The sequence below is a fragment of the Triticum aestivum genome, chromosome 7D, assembly GCF_018294505.1.
Source record: "Triticum aestivum cultivar Chinese Spring chromosome 7D, IWGSC CS RefSeq v2.1, whole genome shotgun sequence".
NCBI lineage: Eukaryota > Viridiplantae > Streptophyta > Magnoliopsida > Poales > Poaceae > Triticum > Triticum aestivum.
In genome coordinates this window covers 237,417,477-237,428,040 of record NC_057814.1, presented here as the reverse complement: position 1 = coordinate 237,428,040, position 10,564 = coordinate 237,417,477, and the positions used below count along the sequence as shown (strand labels likewise).

The window sequence follows — 10,564 nt, the reverse complement described above, 5'->3', positions numbered from 1 at the left end:
ATGTTTTGTTGTAAACTTGTAATTTCTACTTCTAATGAAGCAGTCGGTAGTCTCCGTCGGTCAATTTTCGTCCCACTTTTCCTGGGTTTTTTTGGTACCTCCTCCCACCTCTGACTTATCCACCAGAAACCCAAAAAACCTCCTTCTGAGGCCCCAACCCGCACCCATCCACGTACAAAAAAATAGACCTACGAAGGTTAACCAACGAAAAAAGACCTATGAAGGTTAACCAGCGACAAAAAAACCTAAACCTATCGCCCGCTCCCTCGCGCCCCTGTTGCTCCCTCCTCGATCCCGATCTGGATCGAGGGGACGAGGAGCTCCTGCCTCCCCGACGGCCGGCCTCCTCCTCGCCCCGCCGCTGCGTCCGGCGCCGCCACGGCCTCTGGAGCCAGGGAAGCCATGGCCTGAGCTCGGCCTCGAGGTCCCCGCCGCCGTCTCCTGCAGCTTCTGCCTCACCGCCCGAGCTCGCCGTCGCACCAACCTCGGCGCCGCGCCGCCGCCGGCTCTGGCGCGGATCTGGGCATGGCAGCGCGAAGTGGCCGTTTCTCTGCCTCGATCTGCTGCTACGGTGTCCAGGCGGCCGGAAGGAGATGGTCGGTGGTTGGAGGGGTTGTAGGCGCGCTGGTCTTACACGGTGAGGGTTGGCAAGGTGGGCTACTCGGGTCCACTGGTTGGATGGTTAAGGTTGCCGGCGAAAGCTGAACTCCGGCAGTGGCCGGAGTTGTCGATGGCGGCACCGGCGGGCCGTTACCTTGCTGAAGGTATCAATGTTGCAGTCCTCACCTTCCACTGCCCCATGCTCCCCCTGTGATTCACCGAAAACCTGTTTCGATCCGGCTTGCTTGCTTTGTACTGTATTGCGCAGCAGCCAGACATGCCCATCCGGCCGGAAAGGAATCGGCAAGCTGTATATTGATCAAGCTAAGTAATTTTCTTATCTTTGTTTGCACGGCCATAGCACGCCTTCTTGCTGATTACTTCTTCCCGTACACTCACGTGAAACAACATAGATTCACTAATTGATTTCGGCCAGATGCGTTAATACAGAAAGTTAGCTTGATTAGTTAATCTTCAGCTATATGAGCGCACACATGTAACGCATAGAATGTGCAAACACGGTAAAATCTATTGGATGGCAATAGGTGTGTGCCTATGTTTTTATTGTTTTGATCTGGTCAAGTTCACACGGGTTCTTATTTTCATAAGGCCAAATGGTGTTCATCAATGCTTTCGATATCTTTCCTCTTTTTGCTATGTATGTTTTCATGATATTTCTCTTGTCCTTTACATAAAATATCTTTTCATTGCCCCTCGGATGACTCCCAAATGTTGTTTTTCATCTGTCAAAAAAGGTGCTTTGCCTGATAATAATTTTTTTGTTATGTTTGTTCAACAGTACACAGCAACATTGATTGTGCTAGGCGTGATGGAAACGTGATGCTCGCAGACACTTGTCAAGATGCGGAAGGATGGGGACACAATGGTGGGGAACTTGGGTATATGAATGATAGACATGATCAGAATATGCATACCACATTAGGTTGACATGGAGTGGAGAGGAGCCAAGGTAGGGGTGGTGAAGGGAGGCATTGGAAGAACAAAGAAGAAGGTATTTGGCAAGAAATAAGGCAGAAAAATCAGTTGGGCACATAACGTTTAGCAAAAATGAGCTCACCATTTTCGAGTGTTTACTACATCCTGGTCATCTACAAGTACTACAAGACATCATATGTAACTACAACCTTCCTCTTGAACATGTCGTTTATTTTGCGGGTGTAATGTCTTTCATTTTTGTGGGTAGCATTTATGTTGAAGACAATTCTTTATTCCTTTGTAAGGTTAAATACAAGCATGTTAATTATTGTATGATATAGATTTTGTTTATATATAGTATTTAAACTCTACATGTCGTTTATGAGAGAGAGAGAGAGAGAGAGAGAGAGAGAGAGATTACCACTCAAATTAGTATTTAATGTAATGAAGGTCAGACTCTTGTCTGGTTTGCAGGAGAGAGGGAGGTGTTGGCCGGGTCATGGTTCAGTTTACTGTGGATTTTCAGTTCTTTTCACCTCATAATTATCTTTATTTATGTGTTAAGTTTTTTTTTTCTTTTGGTCCTTTCCATTTGAGGCTTCTTGTGCACCTTGATTTAGTTCTGTTATTTATTTGGTGCCAATGTCTTAGGACAATACTTTCATGCATGTATTATTTCCAGCATTCAAATTTGGAGACCTTTGTTCCACTAGGTTCGCTGCATTCACCTTTAGAATTATCTGACATCCGAAGCTATGTACACGTTCTGCAGAATTAGGAAACCATGCAATGTCCTGTTGTTTGAGGTTGCCCCCATTTGCAACTGGATGTTCTGTGTGTGATGCAAGTTGCATGTTGTGTTCAGCTCAACGAGTTCCAGTGGCTTTGTGACAACAAGCACAGGCGAACGAACCTGCCGTTGAGGTGGGTCGCACAGCAGAGCAAATGGCAGAGGTGCCCCAAGCACAAGATCTACGTAGACAGAAAGGATGGCTGCACCTTCATTGCTTGAAGATAACTACTGCTTTGTTGGCTTTTCCTAAAATGGCGTACGTTGGAGTCTAAATCGATTGAGTGCCACGGATGAACGCAGCAGTATCCGTATAATGAAAGGTATGGAAGGGCAATGACGAGCCTTTTTGTTTTAGCATCCTATCACTTAAGATTGATATGAAAAATATGAACAACGTTTCAGATTTCATCAGCCGAATTTTATGTTCATATGATTGTCCGAATGCGAATACCATGGCAACCTAGGTACTATCAGTAGTCAATGGGAATTAATGTTCAGGCTGAAGGCCACATGTTCTACTTTGTTCTGTACTCTATTTGGCTTTCATAATCCGATTTTGGCATTAGGTGATTGACCAATATTATATAGTTAATAGAAGCTCAATATGTAATTTAATGTGGTTTTAGGGTCAAATGTCTTCCTGGCCTAAAATTAATAGAACATTTGATTGGCTATGTTTCTATAAACTGTTGGAGGACGGACATGTATACGTACTGTTTGACTCATAGCCAATAGAAGATAAATGGCTAATCTAGGCTAAGAGTTGTACTGGATCTTCAGTGTCGAACAATACTGTCATTTCTTCTTCTTACTTGCGAGCATTCTTTCTTGTCAATTGATGGTTTCTATAACACCTGTAGTGAAGTTTCTGGACAAATCCAACTACAAATTCTGGGAACGAGTTAAATATTCGACCAATATAACATCCATGCTGAACTAGCTACCTATCCTGCACATGGAACACATCGTCAAGTCAAGCGAGTAAAGAAACTATTTCAAGACATGTCAGTTCACCAATCTCCTGTATTGAGTTGTAGGTTATCATAAGAAGAAGCAATTAGACATTGAATCTTCGCTTCACCAATCCCAGGTATTCATTCACAGGTTGTTTCTCTTGTAATTAAAAAAAGTGCAAATATGATGCTATTATTTGGTTCCTAATATGATGCTTCACAGTCTATGCAGTAGTTATCTTCAAGCAGGCTCATATAAGTAACTCTGCTTTATTGTATAGTTTTTCATGTTTGGAATCAGATTGGGAATACTATTTACTACCCTAAATTAACTTGTAAAGGTTTGGATTAGAAATACAAATTAATTCAGAATGACAAACGTTAGTTTCTTTGAACTGGTATTATTGAATTGTATCAAACCAACGATACATATCATAGCTCATGATTGGTATAGCAGATTTCAGACATGATGTTGAATAAAAGTTTACAGTGTAGGTACCTCTGATTTCTTAAATGATTATCTGTCAACAAAATTGTTCGATGTTAAGGCAGTGGTTGCTGAGATGAGGTGATTTAAACATGTAGTTTTGTGTTTTTGTTATAATGATACATGAGATAGGAATGGCGATCCCTACATATTTGAGTTAATCCTTCAAAACAATTCTTAGCCTCTGCTGGTACCAATGATCATTATGTGCAGGAAAAATTCCCGATATGGTAGAGGACTGACGATTTCCTGACAATGGGGGCCTAATTTAGTATTTGCATGAAGCATCATTGGATTATCCATGGAGAGACAATTTATAATTATCAGAAAGGCACCACCGATGTCCAAGGTAACTATTTTCCTTATAATACTTTTGTGCAGTATCTAGATACTATTTCGACAATATATGTATAAAATAGACAAAGACGACACTTTCTAATGTTCAGCTACATCTGTGTTCCTGCCTGCAGTCGTCTTTGGTGTATGCGTCGTCTTTGTCCGCTTCCTTCACATGCTCTTCGTTGCCACCGATCGACCTTGCGTAGCACCCAACACGCCGTGAGTGAGGAGTTTTCGGCCAAGCACTATAAGAAGGATGATTTTTGCTACCTCAAGAGGTACCTCCCATGTTTTCATCATGCTACCATACTCTCATTTTGATCTACGAGATTATCTTAATTGGTTCAACATTTGATCTAGCAGCATCTGATTTGTATGATGTTTTATTATGTACAGGATTATCCTTAAGTTGTTTTGAGGAGAAAGGGGATGACCAAGATGATTTTCTGCAACCATATTTACATCTTTAGAGCATACTTTGGTCAGGACGTTGGCGGTAGCTACCATGTTGCTTCAACACGATGGAGTAGTGCATGTAGTTCTTGACGATTGTTAGTTGGTTTTTTAAGGAAAAAACTGTATTAGATTGTTTGGTCATTCATAGATTTTAATGTCTTGACACTATAATACTAGCTTGGTCAGTAATTTCCCCACATTTTATGAAAGATTTTTAAATAGAACAACGATGTGAACGGGAATCCTCTGAAAAGGAATTTGAGTTCTAGAGAGCTTTGTTGGGTTACCACACCATATTTTTGCATGGAAGTTAAATCATCGGAGTGGGAGTTTGAGGCAACAGTAATGGCAAAACTTGAGCTGCTAACCGAGCCCGCAATTTTGTTATTCTAGGCTTGTTTGGGCTGAAATTTCTCCCAACCATCAAGGAAGTACGACTGGATGTCGTCTTTTTTATCATTGTATAGGTGGATATTTTGGGGGCACACGTCATTTTAACACCACTATGTTTCTGAAGTAGCTGACTATAGTTGTAATGGACATACATTCTTTGAAGAATTAAAGGTATTACTCACTTGATTTAATAGCTCATTTTATGCATATTCAAAATACTGAATGATAGAATGATATGCTGCCCGTGATAGTTGTTTCTTGTTTTATTGTACGTTGGAGCTTTTACTTGTAATTTGATCTACTTATCCACTTTTTATCATGAATAGTATGACCAATGAGGTAGAGGTGAAATGCTCTGTAAATAAAGAGAGACTAAGATGATTTCCTATACTACAATTTTGTAGAGATGTGGAGAAGGAAAGTGTTACTGTTCTTTCAATAAAGTTTCATGTTCTGAGTCTGCATGGCATGAAATACTCTAATTTTTTTCTTTTAGTTTCTTGAGATGAACAAGTCGCCATGGACAGGTGAGATCGAAAGATGGCACCATGGTCACGAGGAGCGGCGACTGAGAGGAGAGGAAACAAATACCGGCGGCCGCAACGGCCCGAGCGTTTGGGAGATGGGATGGAGTGGCGGCTGTGGGGCCGTGTCGACCTGACCAGTTGCGAGAGCGGTGGCTGCACGGATGCACTCGTGGAGGTGTCGGTATGCACCCTGGTTTTGATCCTGGTAGGATCCTCACTCTGCTCTTGCCTCAAGGGTATTCGTCTACTTCGTGTCGTGCTGTCGAGTTAGGACGATGCACTTATGAATATTTGATTCTTTAACTTCTTCTTTTCATTTCCCTATAAATTAGTATGGTTCTTAGCTGATTGCATGATTAGGATTTAACACCGTATCTTAAGAAAATAAATAATGAATGAGCTCTGCTCCAGTTCGGTGGTAGCGGAAGAGAGGCAATCATGGAGGTGACAGGCGCAATGGCTTGAGCATGCTGGTAACCACACAACAAATGGTCATCCCAAGTTTGTATGGCTGAGTTCATTGGTTGCTCCAGTATACTTCCCAGACAGTGCTTTAAATCATCAAAGCTTGACGTTGTTCCTTGTCATAGAGGAGGTCAGTATTTCAATTCATCCCTAGGCTCTGTTACTTCTCATTTGCAGATCTTAGGAGTTTGCTCTGTTTCTTGCTGTCCTTTCAATTTCGTTTTTTATCCCCCATGCTTGCAGGATGATTGTACGATATATCTGTCAGTAGAACGAATCATGCTAAAATTTTCTTATATATAAATAATACATGAAACATTCACACAACTGCATCCTTGATCTACCTTTTGGAGCATACACCTTTTTACTTTGAAATACACGGCATTTATGAGGTGTAAAATTTCTCACAAGCACCATATATATGTAAAGGGCCTTCAAGACAATCTTATAGATTTTGTCCTATAAATATCGTGTGTGTTTCAGCTACTTAGAAGGAGAGGTGGAGATGATGTATCCAAGGAGATGCCACCACTGCTGGTTGGGGCATCGCTCTTCGCGTGTGTGTTTGTTGCCGATGCTCGCATGTGGATGGTATGCATGTTTCAGATAGTATTGCATTCAACAATAGATAAGTTTCAATAGATACGTTTGTGATTCCATGGCAACACACGGGCATTCAACTAAATTTACCTTCCTGAGATTAGGAATAGATCAGAAAGAAGGTGACGTGATATAGGGCATTCAACAATGACATGGAAGCTACATGCAGATTCAAGGGGCAATAAATTGAGAGGTGAATGATGAGGGAAGGTGATGGACAACATGTTCAACGAGAAAGAGCGGCTAGAGGGTTGTGTGGTGTTTCTAAGAATATAGAGAAGAACATACTTGTATTTGTGTTTTGGTTGAACATCGCATGCAATGTGCTCATTTGTGGGGAGAAAAATAAGCATTGTTTACAAGTTCATTTGTTGGCCCGTGGCAACGCACGGGCAATCTTTAAACACTTATTAAGGAACATGCTAAGGATGGAGGAACGGACGTCAAGTTCCAGCTGCATATTATTCAGCTCGATTCATTGCTCAGGATAATTCAGAATCTAAAATTTGAAGGTGAGGTAGAGGAATATTGCCTGTCCAGTCCAAAAACAATGCTCGTTTTTTATTCCAGTCTATGTATTTCTTGTGTCTCATATATTGAGTATTTGAGTTGGAACATAAGTATATTAGTGTCATAGAATTCGCACATATGCTTTATCCACTTGTGATTACTATTTACAAAGCATATATTTATATTTGGATTACAAATTCTCTGTACTTGTTGTCGTACTTTGTGTTTTCTACTGATTGTGGTGCCTCTTGAAGCAGGGAAAGCTAGGAGTCATTAATGATAGGTACGGAAGTTGGTGGACACCTACAAGGATGTGGAGATGAGCATCATCATGATGCGGCACAACCTCGGGGCGGCGCTGGCCACCCTCAACACGTTCGAAATTTTTGAGAATGGCCAGTCACGGCGTTTGCGTTTGTTAGGCCGCGCGTGGGCGGCGCCAGCTTTAAGAAGCGGTTCCGGTTTGTTTTCGCCATACCTGAGGGCGTCGCTGTCCGGTTTATTTTTGCTGTTCGGATCACCGCAAGGTGAGTCGAATCAATCTCGTATGCCTTAGGCGATGCCCCAACTTTCTTGATATTCGTCGACATGATTCCTCAGTATGAGTCTAGAAAAATATGGCTGTTTGATTGTAAAGAGCAAGAAAAGAAAATAATAAATTTGTATCTTCATGTGCATGTGCATTACATTCGTTTTCATTCTACTGATATTTTTTTGCAGGAGGAGAAAGCAACATGAAGTTTCTGGGGCGGGTAATGCTCTTCACGTCCATGGTTGAGTTTAATTGATTTTTTTAATGATAAGGGAGGTCATGGATTCGTAGTCGTGGTGCATGTTATGTATTTTTCTGAACTATTTTTCAATATGTTGAATCATGTGAGAGTATTTCCAGTTTCCACACAAATATACAAACTCATCTCCATGCTATATTTTAGGATAGGCTACAGATGTCTATGTTCTTTCATCCAGCCCATGACGCAAACTTCTTCCATGTGCCAAATTTGCTCTAAATAATGTTGTCATTGAGAAAATTATTGTGTGTGGCTCTTCCAGCTGTACATTTGGTACGATTTGCTCCCGCATGCGTGATGTGGTTATGATTTTCTGGTGCCTATTTTTTTGCAAAGATTAACAATATTTGGAAGATGGTATGGTTTGCCGGACCGGAACTAGAACAAGAACAAGAATGAGAAGGAGCTTAAGTAGGGCCATGTCAGGGTGTTGCTGCAATAGGAAATTGTCGCCAGCACTAAATACCAGGGGAACCAATTTTTTTCTACAAAGGTAACAAACTTTATGCGTCTAATTGAACTATAAATTATTGCCTATATAGAGGGACCAAATCGAGCAGGCCATAAACAACCTATTCCTGCTTATCTTTGTTTTCTTTGTATTTGTATTATTAATCTTGGTTTCAACTGGCGTGTTGAGTGCAATCTTCCGGGTGCAATCCTCAAATATGGGATGTCAGTACTAGCCTTAATTCAACATCTGGATTGGCTTATGATGGCATGGAGTTCCATCGTTTCGGCTGCTCGCGGCGGGGAGTGTGTGGCCGGTGCTTGCGGCAACAGCGGAGTGGCATGCGCGAGCGCGGTGTAGGCAGTGGCCAAAGGCTCATCGGCCGCTGCGAGTACGCCGTTGGCACCAGTATCATGACATTGTAATATAAATCTTGATTCAAGATAAATGAAACCTTTCCTATATACAATCAGCTTTTTATTGAAAGTTGCATTTGATGGTTTATTGGCTCTTCTGTGTTTCTAATTAACAATATTAATATTTAGGGTGTAAGAGCTTTTGAATTTAGATGGTAGTTGAAGGAGTGGGCCAGGTACTTAGCAAAAGGTTTAGCTGTTTTTTTTAGAACAGAGATGGAGCATGGGTTACCGAGAAGATCCAACACAGAACGTGAAGTAGTGTGACTATGTCCAAGAAGGAAAAAATGCTAGAGGGGGACCAGCCAAAGGGTGAATTTCTTGTGCACACGGTCCTTTTGTTGGCATCCTTGAATGTTTTGAGAAAACTGTTGGGAATCGTAGCATAATTTAAAATTTTCCTACACTCACCAAGATGCATCTATGGAGTCTACTAGCAACGAGGGGAAAAGAGTGGATCTACATACCCTTGTAGATCGCGAGCGGAAGCGTTCCAATGAACGTGGATGACGGAGTCGTACTTGCCGTGATCCAAATCACCGATGACCGAGTGCCGAACGGACGGCACCTCCGCGTTCAACACACGTACGGTGCAGCGACGTCTCCTCCTTCTTGATCCAGCAAGGGGGGAGGAGAGGTTGATGGAGATCCAACAGCACGACGGCGTGGTGGTGGATGTAGCGGGTCTCCGGCAGGGCTTCGCCAAGCTTCTGCGAGAGAGAGAGAGGTGTTGCAGGGGAGGAGGGAGGCGCCCAAGGCTTAGATGTTGCTACCCTCCCTTCCCCCACTATATATAGGGCCAAGGGAGAGGGGGGGCGCAGCTTTGCCCCTTCCTCCAAGGAAGGGTGCGGCCAGGGGGGAGTCCTTCCCCCCCAAGGCACCTCGGAGGTGCCTTCCCCCTTTAGGACTCTCCTTTTTTTCTTATCTCTTGCGCATGGGCCTCTTGGGGATGGTGCCCTTGGCCCATATAGGCCAAGGCGCACCCCTTACAGCCCATGTGGCCCCCCCCGGGGCTGGTGGACCCCCTTGGTGGACCCCCGGACCCCTTTCGGCACTCCCGGTACAATACCGATAAAGCGCGAAACTTTTCCGGCGACCAAAATAAGACTTCCCATATATAAATCTTTACCTCCGGACCATTCCGGAACCTCTCGTGACATCCGGGATCTCATCCGGGACTCCGAACAACTTTCGGGTTTCCGCATACATATATCTCTACAACCCTAGCGTCACCGGACCTTAAGTGTGTAGACCCTACGGGTTCGGGAGACATGCAGACATGACCGAGACGCCTCTCCGGTCAATAACCAACAGCGGGATCTGGATACCCATGTTGGCTCCCACATGTTCCACGATGATATCATCGGATGAACCACGGTGTCGAGGATTCAATCAATCCGTATGCAATTCCCTTTGTCAATCGGTATGTTACTTGCCCGAGATTCGATCGTCAGTATCCCAATACCTTGTTCAATCTCGTTACCGGCAAGTCTCTTTACTCGTACCGCAATGCATGATCCCGTGACTAACGCCTTAGTCACATTGAGCTCATTATGATGATGCATTACCGAGTGGGCCCAGAGATACCTCTCCGTCACACGGAGTGACAAATCCCAGTCTCGATCCGTGCCAACCCAACAGACACTTTCGGAGATACCCGTAATGCACCTTTATAGTCACCCAGTTACGTTGTGACGTTTGGCACACCCAAAGCACTCCTACGGTATCCGGGAGTTGCACGATCTCATGGTCTAAGGAAAAGATACTTGACATTGGAAAAGCTCTAGCAAACGAAACTACACGATCTTTTATGCTATGCTTAAGTTGGGTCTTGTCCATCACATCAT

At 43.2% G+C, this 10,564-nt stretch overlaps 1 long non-coding RNA gene across 16 annotated transcripts; it reads left to right on the top strand.

Annotated features, from left to right (window-relative positions):
• Positions 1–1,134: 1,134 nt before the first annotated feature.
• Positions 1,135–8,805, top strand: LOC123164626 (uncharacterized). Of its 16 annotated transcripts, none has more exons than XR_006482529.1 (11): positions 1,135–1,734; positions 2,309–2,649; positions 3,190–3,333; positions 3,778–3,850; positions 3,983–4,118; positions 4,240–4,386; positions 4,505–5,689; positions 5,896–6,079; positions 6,433–7,061; positions 7,317–7,586; positions 7,780–8,805. It is a non-coding gene; the product is annotated as an uncharacterized lncRNA (long non-coding RNA). The 16 variants fall into 16 exon arrangements; XR_006482539.1 differs by lacking the exon at positions 3,778–3,850 and having other exon boundaries at positions 3,190–3,419; positions 4,505–4,643; positions 5,485–5,689; XR_006482536.1 differs by lacking the exon at positions 3,778–3,850 and having other exon boundaries at positions 3,190–3,419; positions 4,505–5,128; positions 5,485–5,689.
• The last annotated feature ends 1,759 nt before the right edge of the window (positions 8,806–10,564 follow it).